A 17,098-nucleotide genomic window follows, 5' to 3' on the forward strand; every position below is an offset into this window, starting at 1 on the left:
CAAAGAGAGAGAGAGCCCAGTCCAATAGCTCTGTTCTCTTCTCAAGCCCTATTTCCAGTGCCCCCTCAGGCCTATGGCAGGTCACAAGGATAGACCCCTTTCATTGAGCTGTCAGGATTTTCTACCAAAGAAGAGAGGTGTCACCACCAACTCTAGTAGGATGCTGGGTCCAGCCTCCACTTTGCAAAGAACCCCTCAGCTACCTCCCGCTCACTTCTCTCTTCTTCCAGTTTTCCTCTGCAGGGAGGATGCCCAAGTGATTATACGTGATTTGACCCTATAATAGAACCTGCCTACCCAGGTACTGCCTGCAGAAACCTCAATTTTTCTGCCCACACAGCTGCTAAGCTATTATTCATCAGCTCAAGACATCTCCTCTAACTGTGGCCTCACATTTCACTTTCATCTACCCTCTAACCCTGCCCAGTGAAAGGGAAAATTAATCTAGGAATGTTTTCCTGTTTGACTACAAGTGAGTGTCAATCATCCGGATGGTTTTCAACAGTATTCATCAAGCAGGATGTACCTGCTCATATGCAAATGTCAAACAACATTAAGCACGCAGGAAGTAACCTTTACTCTGTTCGTCTGGGCACACTGTGTTGAAATGAGGGAGAAAATTTCAAACACAGGGCAGTGACCATCAAGAATCTACAAAATACCTTCCAAGAGGAAGCTACATGATAAACTTATTTTCACTCCAATATTTCATATGATGTGTCATGATGTACTAAGATCAAACATAGAGATAAGCAGAAGGAAGTAATAAGGGAATTTCCTAACTAAACAAAAAGAAAACAAGTATTTTTTAGGAGCCTCAAGATTGATCATTAGTGGAAGAGCAACTTGGTGCAATGTTTGTGTAGGGCAATTAGACTAAGATTTCAATATTTGAATGGGACGAACAGTCCTGAAATCCTGTTGACTGAAATCCTCTGATTGCCAACCTGCAGCAGGCAAAAGCAAAGACAGATATAACTAGGACTAGTGGTTGTTGAATGGTTACTCTTCCAGAGAAGTCACACTGAAACCACATCATCATCATCATCATCATCATCATCATCATCATCATCATCATCATCATCATCATCATCATCATCATCATATTCCAAACAGGGAAACAGGATAATCACTATGCCATAAAATAGGCTTGGCACTGAAAAAGCAGTATTATTGGGGAAGAATGTCTTGATCAAGGCTGCAGGGTCAAGTAAATTATAACCCAAACCAATAATACATCAAAAGGCAATTAATAGGGGCTGGGAAGGTGGTTCAGTGGTAAAGCGCTTGCCTTGCATGCCTGAGGCCCTGGGTTCAATTCCTCAGCACCACATAAGCAAAAAGAAAAAAGCTGGAAGTAGTGCTGTGGCTCAAGGGGTAGAGAGCTAGCCTTGAGCTGAAGAGCTGAGGGACAGCGCCCAGGCCCAGAGTTCAGGCCCCACGACCGGACCCAAAAAAAAAAAAAAAAAAAAAAAAAAGGCAATTAATATTCAACTATAACCCTTTGTCACCTTTACTATATAATCTATACCCTAGATACATGTTTATTCATTCATATGTAATACATATTTACTGCCCATTCTATGTGTCAACAAATGCATACAGTATATATGAAATACTGAAGAGTGCTAAAAGCTCCATAAATTAAACAAATAACTCATAAAAACTGGAGTTCCCACTCAAAGCTAAAGAAACTTTAATTGTAACCTGGATAGTTCAGTTCTTAGGATCTGACTGGGTTTTTCCATGCTGGTTTGAATGATTGTGGCTCTTTTAAAAGCCCTCCTAGAAAGTTGAAACTGGAATTTATTTCCTTAATAAAATTCTTTGCAAGAAGCAGAGACATCATTGTACCGATAGAAAATTACTCTTTTAAAAACCCTAGTTGAATAGAAAGATATGATTTTATAATGACTTCTGATGATTCTGATGGAAATTGTAAGGACAGTTTTTCTCCCACAGAAAAGCATTACTGATCAAAGACACACCACTTTTTGCCCATTGAATTAGAACAAAAAAGGATGTTTTTTCCCATTATAACATTAATGCCTTGTGCTGGCAAGAACACAGGCAAACAGGAAGTCTGTGTTGCTGTTGACACTGTGAAATTAGTACTCTGCCTTTGGGAAGCAACTCAGAAATATCTGCCAAGGAATATAAGAAATCTACCCTTCCTTAAAAATAATAACATGAACACTTATAAATCCTACCCTCAAGAAATACTTAGGAATTCAGAAAGAGCCAAATGCATCACCTTGTTCATTGTAAATCAGCTGCAATAGCAGTAAGTTAGAAAAATAATAACACAGGACAGAAAGGCTGTGACATTTTAGAACTGAGTACTTGATGAAGAGATCTCGATATGAAAACTATGCACACAATTGTGTATACTACACATCGAAAACAATCAAATATATTAGTGTTGTAACACAGTTCGAAGTTGGGCTGTTGTGCTAGGGTGAGATTTCTCAACCTTTTGGGCTGGACCCTTCTTTTCTATGGGGTCTGCCCAGTAATGGAAGATGCTAATCAGCGCCCTACCTTCTAAAACTGCTCTGGTTGAGAATTACTGGATTTCAGCTCTCTTTTCTTCCTCTACTTTTTTTTTTAACTTTTTTTGCTTTATTATTATGTATTTAAATTTTATCTTTAAATTTAAAAGCAAGTGGTAATCACAGAAGCCAGCAGTGTGACAAACTCTTAAGTCAAAGCTGAAAACTCTTCACTCTCCCACACATGGTCAAAAACACAAGACAAAGAGATCCCACTTGGAGTGGCCAGGCTCACTGCTCTGGTCATGCTGAAGACCACGACTTGAGATGACACCATGTCTTCTCCACTGAGGCAGCTCTTCCAAGAGAGCTTTTCCTTGTCTGGTACTGCTCCCTTCCCACAAAACTAACCCACATGGAGTTTTCCATAAGGGAGATTAACCAAGGAATTCACAAAATATCATCTCTTTTACAACATCTGGTAATGTGCTGTCATATTTTTGGAGCCTTTTATTCACTACTAAGAAAACATGAAATGTCTCATCATGCCACCAGTGGGCCATTTCAAATGGAAGAAGGAAATAGTATGTTGACTGACCACATGCTGTTGCTTTGGAAACCACAGGCCAGACAGAAAATTAGAGATTAATTCAAAAGTAGCATAAAAACAAATTAAACTATTTTTTAAACTCCAATAAGCACAGAGGTAAAAATGTTAAAACTATAAAGCACAATAGTCATTTATAAATCTTACTTTAATATTATGCAGTCACAAATCTCTATTTTGCTGCTCTATGCTAAGTAAGTACAGTGACAAATCCCTCTGGTTGACTGCAGAATAAAGCAAGACATAGAATAAACATACTAGACTTAAGCTACTCTCACAACCTGACTTTTGGAAACTTCAAGTGTCAGCTTCATGGCCTCATGTAGCTGCCTACTGGATAATTATACCTAGACGCCACCAGGATTCTCATCCTTAATTTCTCCCTAGCTGAATTCATTACATTCACAGGTCATCTACTCATTCAGGCTCTCCTTGGTCATCTGTAGTTGGAACCCACCTTGTGGACAGAGGTAGAAGCCTATGCTGATTTATGAACGGCCTGAATAAAGTTTTTTACAAAAAGGCCTTGAGTCTCTCTCAAATGTTCAGAAATATTCTCCTATTTTGTCAGGAAGAGGAGCATATATCTAGAAACCCTTTATTTATTTATTTATTTTGGGGTGGGGTCCGGTTGTAGGGCCTGAACTCTGGGCCTGGGCGCTGTCCCTCAGCTCTTCAGCTCAAGGCTAGCACTCTACCACTTAAGCCACAGCGCCACTTCTGGCTTTTTTCTTTTTGCTTATGTGGTGCTGAGGAATCGAACCAAGGGCCTCAGGCATGCAAGGCAAGCACTCTACCACTGAGCCACCTTCCCAGCCCCTGTAGAAACCCTTTATAAAGAAAAAGATAACTTTCATATTGGACTCCACATTTTGCCTTTGTGGTTTTGCTTTTGATTTTCATGTGTGCTATTCACCAAAGACCCAGCAAAGTTCAATCTTGTTCTGATTAAGAACAAGTAACTAGACACACCAACTTACTCTACCAACCAGTTCTACAATTAATTTTCCAAGTCTAAATTATTACAACTAAGTGAGGGTTATATTGCAAAATAATAGTTATGCTGACATAGGTCTTAAATCCCAATACTCGGGAGCCCAAGGCAGGAGGATTTAGAGTTCCAGTTCAGCCATACCACATATTGAGACCCTGACTAAAACACGCACATGCGCATGCACACACACACACAGAATTAGGAATAGCTCAGCATCAGAGTACTCGTCTAGCATGTGCAAGAACCTGGATTCAATCCCTAGCAGTGCAAAATAAATTAATTAATAAGTAATAAAATAATTGTTCTTTTAGTAAATTATTACTTTACAATCATAAATTGATATGTATGTATAGAATAATTAATGTATACAGTAGTTAATATCAGAAGTACTGTCTATGCTGATGACTGAAATGCATCCTAGAAATACTAAGAATATTTAATATTAAGCACTTAATGAGTATTTCATATCAGGCTGTAATATAGGCTTCAGAGCGATCAATGATACATAGAGAGAAAGAGAGAAGGGAAGAGAGAGAGATACATACATATCAACTCATCTAATCCTCACAAGAATCCCATGGGGAATATACTACTGCCTTCTGCATTAAAAAACAAACAGGAAACTCTTCCAGGTTCCTAGCTACTCGGAATTATAAGATCTGAGGATCACGGTTCAAAGCCAGCCTGGGCAAGAAATCTTATCCTCAATTAACTACTAAAAACAAGCCAGAAGTAGAGCTGTAGCCCAAGTGGTAGAGCACTAGCCTTGAGCAAAAAAGCTCAACTATAGGCTTGAACCTTGGGTTCAAGCCTCAAGACCAGCACAAAGAACAAAACAGGAAATTAAGAAAAATCAACTTATGCCCTGAATAAAGCTATATGGACTCTATTTACCTATGAGAATTCACCAAGTGCAAGAAGATATCCAAGTCACATACTTTTAGTGTTTCCCATATCAAGTATGACACTTGAAAACTTCCCTCTAAAGCCACAAGAGTGTTCATATTCTTATTTTTTGTTTCATGCTTCTAGAATTATTCCCTAAGGTCAATGTCAAACATACTTCCAGAAGCTGACCTTATCTTAGTAGTCAGCTCAGTTTCAGAATAAAATTAGAGATGGAAGGGGTATTTATTTGTTCCCTGAGGAAACACATCCTATAATTTTAATATTATGACTAGGAATTTCAACAACAGGACAGAGGTGAATATCATAATCGCCTTTATAAACTCAAGGGTATTTTTATTTACTTAAAAAAAAACTTGAATAGCCCTAACCACAGATTACTTTTAATAATAAAAATTAGAAGAATCTCAAAATTAATCAAAATGGATCACAAACCTGATTATAATTGACAGCACACTTTCTAAGGATAATGTCCAAGTATAATTTTAAAGAATTTCTATAAAATTCTTAGAAAGAAAGAAAGAAACCATAATAATAAATTGTTATGACATATTTGGACATTATTTTTTAGATATGAAACCAAAAGTACATGTGGTAAATAAAACTGATCAGTTAAGATTAATCAAAATTAAGATTTTTTTTTTTTATAGCTGGGCTCACGCCTGTAATCCTAGCTACTCAGGAGGCTGAGATCTGAGGATCGCATTTCAAAGCCAGCCAGGGCAGGAAAGACCAATTAAAAAAAAAAAAAAACTAGAAAACCGTAAGTGGCTCTGTGCCTCAAGCAATTGAGCGCTTGCCTTGAGCTGAAGAGTGCAGGGACAGCGCCTAGGCCCAGAGTTCAAGCCCCACAACCGACCAAAAAAAAAGAGATTTTTGTGGTAGCTGGGAGTCAGTGGCTCACACTTGTAATCCTAGCTACTCAGGAGGCTGAGATCTGAGGATAGCGGTTCAAAGCCAGCCCGGGTAGAGAAGTCCATGAGACTCTTATCTCAATAAGCCACCAGAAAACTGAAAGTGGTGCTGTGACTCAAGTGGTAGATTGCTAGCCTTGAGCTGAAGAGCTGAGGGACAGTGCCCAGGCCCAGAGTTCAAGCCCCATGACCGACAAAAAAAAAAAAAAAAAATTAGGATTTTTGTGTTTCAGAGAACATCACTTAGAAAACACTTTAGAAGACAAACTGTAGAATGGGAGAAAATATTTATGAGATTGTGAAATAGGCAGCTTCTTTAACAAATAGCTTGGCAATTCCTCAAAGTGTTAAACATAGAGGTAATAGACTCAGTAATGTCAAACCCAGGCCTAAACTCAAGAGATGAACGTCCTCCCAACCCCTCCAGCCCCCTCCCCCACATATTAAAAAATTGTACATAAATGAACCTTCACAGCAGCAAAATTCTAAATAGCTGAAATGGAAACTCATGATTTTACAAACTGACAAATAGATAAACAAAGTGTAGTATATCTATATAACAGAATATTACTGAACTATATAAACGAAGTAGTAACTCATGCTACAATATGATGAAAACATGTCAATTAAAAAGAAGCCAGAGAGACTCCTATTAAATAATTACATTCATATGAAATATCCAGAGCAGGCAAATTCACATAGGCAGAAAGTAGGTTCATTGTTATTAGCGGTTGGAGGGAGGAAAGAATGGGACATGATTCTCTCTAGGTACAGGATCCCTTCTAGAGTGATGATGAAAATGCTCTAAAATTAGAAGGTGTTAATAGTACCACAGTTGTGTGAAAATACTAAAGACCACCTGATATGCGACTCACCTTTTAAATCTGTTATTTTAAAAAGTGGTAGATGGCCAGGCATGGTAGCTCACTCTACCCCACCTACCTGGGAGACAGAGATCAGCAGAATCATAGTTCAAGTCCAGTCTGGGCCAAAAAAGTTAACAAGACCCTACTGCAAAGAACAAGCTAGACAATGTGCTTCCCACCTATAAGCTCAGCTCCACTGGAGTTTTGGGTAGTAGGTTCCTAGTCTAAGGGTAAGCTAGTTCCTAAAAGCACCTGGGCAAAAAGTATGAGTTCCTATCTGAAAAATAACTAAAGCAAAAAAGGCTGGGTGTGTGGCTCAAGTGGTAAGAGCACCTGCTTAGGCAGTGGTAAGCAGGAAGTGGTATATTTTAAAAATGCATATATAGCAGAGCAAAAAATAATAACTAGAACAGTGTTTGTAACAGATAGGTACAATTTAGCCTGTCCACTAATGATTCTTAACTGTTTTTTATCCATGCACAGTGAACCATGACAACCATAATAACAAAAATCCCTGGGTTTCATTCATTCCAATGGGACAAGGAAATTCTGATTTCTTGCCCTCAGCTCCTGAGGCTTTAGACTCTGCAGCAGCTGAGCTAAGCCTCAGAGCTGGCCTACAGTCACAGTTCTCAAACCATCTCTTTCTTGGGCAAGTGGGCCTGAAGATGGTGCATGAGGCCCATAGATCAGAGGCCTGACCTTCCTCTCTCCGGAGTGTGGCCATAATCTAGTCTGCTTTCTACCACAACTGGGCTGTGACACTTCAACCCTGAAAGAAGTATTCACAAGTAGATCCCATCTTCCCTCTCCCAGTTGCCTGGGACCATTCACCAGGCCTCCGGAACATGTCCTGGAACAGGAAATCCAGGGTGCCAACCCCTTAGGTGAGAGCACAGGGTGGAACTGCTTCTCTAACACTGAGCTAAAGGGTGGCCCACAACCCTGTCTTTCATGAGGCCAGAGCTGCTTATCTGGGATTGCACCCTGGGTAGGGACGGTGGTAATACTGAACCCAGCATACTGAGGGAAGTCAACTGTGCATTGAATAAACCATGGAATCTTTGCTGAAATCATAAATCATGTTTTACAAGTGCCTGGTACTTCATTACCAGTGACCTCAGCTGATCTTCACAGCTCAGCCAGGCAAGTAGCAGCACCTCTTCAGCTCTCCCAGGGACCCTGCTTACAAGGATGAAGCAATGTGTCACAACCATATATATGTTTCTTATGTTCAGAGCAGGCTTAAGCCACAAGGAGCTTCTCTGAGTCTCTGTGTCTTTATCTCTGCATTACGTGTTTCCTGTAAATTTAGTGTTTTCCTACTACATGACATAAATGGTGAAAGCAGCCCAAAGGAAACACTGCTACTTTAGATAGGGCAGAAAAGACACCCACCCATCCCTGCTACCCCGAGGATCCGCCCCAAGGCTTTAATAACACTTGACCTCTTATAGGAACATGAAACTTACACAGAGCATATGGACTGCAGTATGCATAGGATGTTTCTTCCAAACCTAAACTGGCTTCACCAAGGAGTCAACTCACCAGCAAAATTCAGATGGAAGAATTTCAGCAAGAAGCACTATTAATTCCATTTCTGAAAATGACCAACCAAAGAAGTGTAAACCAGCCTCACTGGATGGCCTCTGAATCTTGACCTAGCTTCAAGCACATCTGATGCAAAAGCTATTGTGGTGTAAAGCTGATGCTCTCAAGTCTTTGAGGCCTTATGGGATACCACGGAGCAGGCAAAACTATTCAACCAGGTAGGGGACTTCATTTTCCTCAAATGCTTCACCTATAACTGGACTGATTTCTAATTCAGCTCTGCACATTCTCTTCTCCCCTTGTCTGCTTAATCCTCCCAGAACTTCTGCTGAGCAGAAATCCTCCACAGGTGATATTTAAATTCTCCCATTAGAAAATAAGCACCTCTATTAAGCTCTTTCTCCCTAGGGCCACATACCCCCTCAGAGGGATGAAGACTGGACAGAATAAACGTAGCACAAGGCAGGTGCTGGGCACTTGTAATTATGTCATTACAGCCCTCCCTTGTGGCTCCCCCACAGACCAGGAATCCCTCTGCCCCTTAACAAGGTCAACCAAGGCTTGTTTGCCTGCTTGCTTAATTAATTCACGGGGCTGAGGGGCAGAGGGGGCTGGAAGATGAGGGAGGAAATTAGATAGTGGAGTCTCCTCTAGGCTAGGCTGGTACCATGGCAACCAGTGAGCAAGAGGCCAGGTGAACACCAGAGATGAGACAACACCAGCACCACCTCGCAGCAACCTTAGGAGTGGGTGGCAGTCCCTTAGCAAACAGTCTCCCAGGCAATACCCCAGCCCTGCTCCAATATGGACAGGAGGCCAGGGTCACCGGGCACTCTGGGTCACCCAGTGCTTTGAAGAGCCAATGAAGAGGTAGACATGCAGGGTGGAGTGGTGAGGTTGGGTAGGACCTGGGGCATTGCTCAAATAGGGGTGAAGGAAGGAGTTCCTGTGCAGGAGAAGGCAGACATCACCAGGCAGGTGCCACAGGCAAAGTCTTCCCTGCAGAGTCCTCCCCTCTCCAAAGAGTGGCCTGTGCCACCAGCCAGGGGATGTCACCACTCCTCAGTAGGACATCTGCCTAGAAGGATGTCTCTCATCTCTGTAAACAAAGTCACACTAACAGGCCACTCTGTCTATGGACTCTAAAAGTGGTCTATGAGGGGCTGGGAAGGTGGATCAATGGTAGAGCGCTTGCCTTGCATGCCTGAGGCCCTGGGTTCGATTCCTCAGCACCACATAAGCAAAAAGAAAAAAAGCCGGAAGTGGCGCTGTGGCTCAGGTGGTAGAGCGCTAGCCTTGAGCTGAAGAGCTAAGGGATAGTGCCCAGGCCCAGAGTTCAGGCCCCACGACCAGACCAAAAAAAATGAATAAATAAATAAATAAAATAAAATAAAATAAAATAAAGTGGCTTATGAACTGGGGTTAACTGATGAGATGCTAAAATCCTAAGGACCTTTAGTCTGGGTTCTGACAGAACCCCACGCTCTGAGTTCTTGATATGTCACAAACCTAGACATAAATTACCATGCCCATAGTCTGGAGATAGATCGTGAGAACCGGAGGAAGAATTTTCATGGTAGCTTTCCCATACTGCTTATTAGTTTAGCTTCTCTTTGTCTCCATGGAAGTGGTAATTGGCAATACCCATTAACCAACTTTCAGCACTTAGAAATCCATTAGGATCATTCATTGGTTTACTGAAATAGTAACTGATGGTTGAGAGAAAATTCAGGGAAGCAAGATGAAAAAATAAAATCAGGAAGTTCTTAACATTTGAATAAACATAGTGCGTATTTTGGTACCTATCCTTTAGTTCATTAAAAATAAGAAGAAGAAGATGAAGTATAAAGCCAGCAAGGCAAGCGGAGTCTTGCATACTAGTTGAAGCACAAAGGCTTGGGGAACTGAGGCTGCATGACCCTCAGTAAGTCACTTTTGCTCTCCAGGTTACATGTCCCTCTACAGAAAACAGAGATAATAACATTTCCAACTCCTAGGTTCAGTTGGAGGATTAAGTGAGATAGTGTATTCCAAGTGACTGTCATACAGTAAGCACTAAGTAAATACAGCCTTATTATTACACATTTATAACAATGTTCTTTAACATGCTTCTCAATTTACCTATATACCAATCACTCTCCATGTCAATAAATATAATCCTACCTTTTCATGGTTTGTGGCTTTTGAAGGTATTATATGTATGGACCACACCTTATCTTCCCTCCTCTCCTTGGTCTTTAGGTTTTACTTATTTTTTTCCTAACTTTCTGGTAGTTTCACTTACATTTCTAATCTTAATATTGTTGTGAGTTAATATGTGTATTCAACATGCTGGATTGAAAACAGTAAGGATGGTCCATAAACTGCCACCCATACCAATGAGAATTCTAATATTCCACATAAGCCTACTGAGTTGGGGTTTCAGATGCTGAGGGTACACCTTTCCCATCCTTCAACACAGTGAAGTACAACAGGGACTAATTTCATACATAAACACTGATTTCCCACTACCTCCATCACCCCTGAAGTCTGTATCCAAATTTAATCTTTCTAATTGCAGTCCCTAAGTACAGCTTCTTAACTTTCTATATTTGTTTAGACACACAAAAAAAGGAGAAATTTTTGAGAAATCCTGCCAGGTACCACAGAGTTGAGCCATTAGATAGTATACAACTCCTTGCTCAAGTCATCCAGTGGCCAAAAACTGATAAGTGGATATATATATACATATATATATATATATATATATATATATATATATATATATATATATATATATATATATATCAGTTCCCTGTTGCTTGTGGCAAGCCTGTACTAAGACTTTACTTACCATGCTTGATTTAACTCCCAGGACAATCCCCTGTGGCTAGAGCTGTTATCACTCATGACTTCCAGAGAGAAAAACTGAGAGCAAGACAAGATCTATGGCTTGCCTGAAGCTACAGAGTTAAAAGTGGCAGAGCTGGACTTAAACGTTTGAGTCCAGGCCCCTTTACCACCAGCACAGAATGTTTTCTCCTAGTTGTAAAGCTCATCCCTGGTTTCCACCTAGGAAGATCCTTTTCAAAATGATCTTTGTAGGTCCGAACTCCAGGACAGTTGGCAAGCAATTCTCTTTATTGTAAGCAACTGTCCACCTCCTCAGTAACTGCAGGGCCAGATCAGACTACTGAGAATCAAGAGAGGAGATCTGGCTTTATTGCTTGTACCAAATGATTACACTTCAGTCTACATTTTGGCCTAAGATGAGGGAACATGGAAAGAATAACTACCAAAATAAATGCATAAACCCTAGCTTTTATTGGCTATACTCAAATAATATAAATTCATGAATTTGCTCTTCTTATTGGAAATAAACAGGAAGCAATTTCTTTCTGAGACTCACAAGGCAGAAATGCATATAGCCTCATACCATTAGTGCCCTCTAACATGCCTTACCCTCCTACTATATGATCTGCATCCGTCCTAGAATTCCTCCACTATCTGCAAGAGGCATGGCTCATTAGCTTCAACTCTGGGTTTCAGCCCTTGGCTCAGTAGCTTAACATTTGCCCTCAGATAAATTATCTAAATCTCTAGGCATCAATAGCTTCCTCCAAAAAACCCCAGAGAAAACAGTAACCTTGAGAGTTAGTGTAAGGATTAGATAATCATATGAAATGCCTCCTAGACATATTGCACCTAAGTACTCAGGAAGTGTTCTCACTCTGATTATCTACCATCTCTGTGCCTAGTTAAAGCCCATTCAAATGATTCTGCTTTATGCATTGCTTCATTCAATAAACTAATTACATCCATGCCACTGTGGAAACCAAAGAGTTATACAAGGACTGTCCTTACCCACCAGGGAGCCTTCAGTGGGGGACAGGAGGACAAGCAGGGCAGCCACATGTCCGTGTTTGTACCTGTCAGTCCCGGTTTACGCCTGTTGTCCTAGCTTAATTATTAATGGCTCTCCTCCCTTCATCTCAAAGGTGTCCTGGGTAGGATGGATGATAAATTACACATTCACTCTAATGAAAAGCCACATATGGGAGGAGGGGGAATGACTGTAGTTCTTAGCAAGAACTGATCATCTAGCAACAGTGATGTGGACAGACTGCTCAGACCTTTGTGGGGATAGCAGTGGGGTCCCCTCTGCATGTGGAGAGCAGCAGGGTATCTGGGAGAAGCAGCAGACAGCAGCTCAGCAATACCTAAAGGGTGGGATATAGGATGCTGCGGATGGGGTCAGAGCAAACGCAGACTGAGAATGGAGAAGTCAACATTTCTGCCATTCTGGGGTGGTCATTCCACTCCACTCATCCCCTGTTGTCCTCTCAGGAAACAATGGACAGAGCCATACCCAACAGCAAAAGAAAAGATAAAAAAAAAAAAAAAAAAGGACCAGGCAACGGCAGTGTGTTTATGGCTAGATTATTTTGCAAATTTTACTAGAATATTTAGGGTAGAGGAAAAAAGGAAGAATAAATAAGTACCTAAAAGCCCCCAAGTTAAAATTTTTTAAAGTTTCACCGACTGTTATAATATGATTGCTACAAACTAGTCCGTTTCAGAGAATTAATTTTGGTCAGATGCTGAGAAGAGATCCCCTGCCCTGTTGTGGGTTTTACTCTCCCAGGTTTCTCTATCACCCCACCCCAGACATTTCTCCTGCTGCTTTGTGAGGAAACTTTGGGCCTGCTTTCATTGCTTGATTGATTCTCCCATGGAAGTGCCAAGGCACTGTTCATAATGGCTGCCCCTCGGGCAAAATTGCTGATGTACTAATCAATACACCTTGAGTTACAGGTAACACCAAGTTCTGATCAGATGCCCGGAAAATACCTTTTGGGAACAACCAGTTGGGAAGCAGGTGCCAGTCACAGGATAATGAAATAGATTAGAATGAGATGTTGGGAAAGAAGGGCTCAGACAGTCACAAAAACAAACCCTTTCAACTAACAGATGAGGAAACTAAAACCTAGAAGTGTTGGGACTTTTCCTGAGTCAGATGATTTGGGACATCACAAGGAACAAGATTCAGATTTCTGTTTGCCCTCTTTATTCTAAAACTGGAATTACAAAATTTTGCCTTTGGATGAATAACTTTGTAACTGAGTTCATGGGTATACTGCTAGGAGCACCCTTTTCTCTATCCTTAGATTATGAATGAGAAACACTAATTTGACACATACTGAGGACACAGGAATAACCAACTCTTAAGCCAAAATATTCTAATTATACCTGCTACAGTAATTTAAAATAAAAATGCACAGAACTCAGTAGGGCAGACTTTCTGGCAGAAACACCAGTGGCTGTACTTCTGGGTTTCTAATACTGTTTATAATACAATCTGGACAAATTACCAATACCCTTTAGTACAATGTCATAACATCCAGTCACTCAAGATATTCCCTGTATAGAGAGTCACAGCTACTAGTGGCTTTATAAACATGAGCATTCACCACCAAGTGATCCCTTCAAGCACTTGCTTAGGGTACCTTGTAGCAAAGTTTACCCAGCACTGTTTTGTAGAAGCACCTAGTTCTCCAGTGTGTATCACTGCATATCTAAGAGTACTGTGCTGTAAATTGCTATTGTTCCTACTTCTACCAAATGAGGCAATATTTTTTTAAAAACTAAAAGACTTGGAATAGTCTACCTTGTGTGGGTGTCTCATGCCTGTAATTCTAGCTACTTAGGAGGCTGAGTCTTAGGATCACAGTTCAAAACCTGTCCAGGCAGGAAAGTACTTGAAATTCTTATCTTCAATTAACCACTAAAAAGCTGGGAGTGGAGCTGTGGCTCAAGTGGTAGAGCACTAGCCTTGAGTAAAAAGCCTAAGGACAGCACTCAGGCCCTGAGTTCAAGACACACACGCACACGCATGCGCGTGCTCGGGGAGACACACACACACACACACACACACACACACACACACACACAGTGAAAATGGGCCACATGATCAGGCCAAGAGAACACAATATAATTCAAACCAGGTCTTCAGAGTTCAGGTATTGTGTTGACCATGGAAGATTGCTTCTGTCTAACCTATTAATCTATTTTTCAGAGGAGGAAAAACAGAGCAAGAGACCACTTTATTCCATTTGCTATTAAGTGTGTCTAAGAACTCCACAGAATTCAGAAAGAGCAAAACCTCAGATTTCTATAACTTCATTTTTTTCAGAATTATATATTTTTAATTATTTTTAAGTAGTTGTACAAAAGGGTTTCAATTCAACCTGTCAGTTTTTGAGTAAGTACAATGCATCTTGTTTAGTGTCACCCCTCCCATCATTCTCCTGGATCTCCCCCAGCCCCACCCATCCCCTCAAGTTACCTGTTCCATTTTCACATATGTACATTGACTATTGTGACTACATTCGCCTATCCTTCGGATTTTAAACTTATTTTTAACTGTTCTGGTAGGTACATACAGTGGCTTTCCTAGATACCTACCTCACTCTTGTATACCTATTTAACAGTCTCTGGCTTCCAGACATTAATTTTTCACCTGTCCTGGGAGTTTTCATTTAGTCTTTTATCCGCCAGCACAAGCAGGGGCTTAGCTCAGGTTCCCAGTGGAGAACTCCTGGCCAGTGGCCCAGGCACTTAATGCTCAGAGACTGAACAGCAGTTCTTTTTCCCTATAGCAGATTTGCACAGAGAACACTGGGACCTTTTTTGTTTCCTTCAAAGAAACCAGAGCCTATAAACTCCACGTGGTCCTGTTGAAAACTTAATCAAACTCCTAAATTGTTTGCAAATTGAAGGCAGCTATGAGAGCTCTGCTTCTGGCACCCTGAAAGCAATGTTTTCAAAAGATTTTGCTTTTGTCCAGACAATGTAATTATCTGAAAACAGGTAGGGGAGGGGAATAGGGAAATTTGGAAAGATCACTTTGACATGAAAATTATTGTTACATAAAGGCCAGCTTGGAATAAAAGCCCCAAATAGGCCTCTCCAAATCATTTAATAATTTAGGTAATAACTGACTTAAAAGTTTACTCACTATAAAGTGCTTTTAAAGATTGATTTTGGTAACTGGTAGGTATGTTTTGTTTTGATCTTAAATTATTTGATCTTATAAAATCTACATGGGACACTCTGACATTTCCTTGAGTAAAAGTCCATCCTTCCTTTCCAAAGAATTCAGCCAATAGAGAAGGCCAGCTCTAGACAGCATATTCTACTGGAAGTACAACTTGCTTAGGAAGGATCCTTCTGTCTTTCCTCTTCCTTGTTCCTTCTGTTCCTGAGGATTCACTCATGCAAACTCTCCACTACTATTTATCTTTGAGAAACTTCCTACAACTCATTCAAATGCTCAACACAGTTGATGGGTCAATTCAAATCTCTTCAGAGTTCTCTCACTATCCTATTTTATATATATAAAAGTATCCAATCCACATCTTTCCTTCAGTATAACAACAGAAGGACAATTCTTAAATTTGTTTTTGGTTTGCTTCTTTTTGCTTTACTAAGAATCCAACTAAGATTCTATAGCTTCTGACAGACTACCACACTATATCCCCAACCCTGGTCATGTATTTGCAATAAAATAGGCCCTGGGTTTAATCTCTAAAGTGGGGGAGGGGGAGATGGGAAAGGAGAGAGGGAAACAGAAGAAAGGTAAGGAAAGGAAGAAAAGAAAAGAAGGAAGAAAGGAGGAAGGGTAATTAAGTTTTCCTTAAGGTACATTTGCATCACTATCAATCTGTGTTTGTATTTGCTGAAGACCTAATAAAACTTATGGCTTTGGAAGGAATTTTTAAGTGCTATAAGTTGTACCATGCATAAAATACATATAAAGGTTATCTGTTTGACTTGTAAAAGGTCTTCCTTGTGATAGCTATCTTAAATGCTATAAATACAGAAACACAGAAGTGGAGCTTTTTATACTAGGAAGATAAAAAAAATGTCTGTGGGCATAGTTTGACTGGCAGATTTGTAGTTACCACAATGTTAAAAATAGAGCAATTTTCCAAAGTACAGAATATCCTGGATACATAATTATTAACAAAATATCCCCATTCACATTTTCTGGGCATTCAAAAAAGACAATAATTCACCCATATTCTCATACAAATAAAAAAGAAAACGAATATTATATCATTTTCAGTGCTCAATTTATAACACCAAAGAACAACCATAGTTCAGATAGCATTAAATGGTGCATAATAAATCATTTATGTTAAGCTTTGTCATGGATTTTATATTTCTGCTTAAATAAGAGAGTGTGTGATCATCAGAGAGTATTAAACATTCTGAAATCTATTTTCTCGGAGGATATAAAATCGCTGAATAAAATCAATTACCGAGCAGGAAGAATCATCTTCCTTTACAGAACATTTATGGAGCATTCAACGTGACATGTGACTTGCTCTGGAATCTACACATGGGGAAATAAATATTGTATCTTGCAAATAGCTAGAAGATAAAGGCAGAATAAAATCATTGTAGAAGAGGACAGATTAGTGGTTAAGAGCTCAACCTTATATCAAAGATGCACGGTTCTCTATGGTAAACTGTAATTAAATGAGCTCACACATGTAAAACACTTAGTCCAGGGCTGGGGTCATCTACTCACACCCTCTCTCTCTTTCTTCCTCTTACATCAGGCTTTAGGGAGCCAGCAAGACTCATAAACCTTTCCTTTTCCCCTTTACTGAATTCTAAGACTTAGCAGCCCACAATACTTGCTCAACAGATACTAGAAATCCAACATAAGGCTGATTTGGAGGACTTTCCAAAAAATCTATCCTCCTAGTTTAGTTGATCCT

The 17,098-nt window shown here is 40.2% G+C and overlaps 1 protein-coding gene across 1 annotated transcript in view; it reads right to left on the reverse strand.

The window, feature by feature from the left end:
* Positions 1–17,098, reverse strand: part of Prkca (protein kinase C alpha) — a 386,397-nt gene that overhangs the window by 308,791 nt on the left and 60,508 nt on the right. The gene's annotated exons all lie outside the window — the stretch shown is intronic.

Source organism: Dipodomys merriami, unplaced genomic scaffold, assembly GCF_024711535.1.
Source record: "Dipodomys merriami isolate MVZ:Mamm:240054 unplaced genomic scaffold, mDipMer1.0.p SCAF_42, whole genome shotgun sequence".
Lineage (NCBI taxonomy): Eukaryota > Metazoa > Chordata > Mammalia > Rodentia > Heteromyidae > Dipodomys > Dipodomys merriami.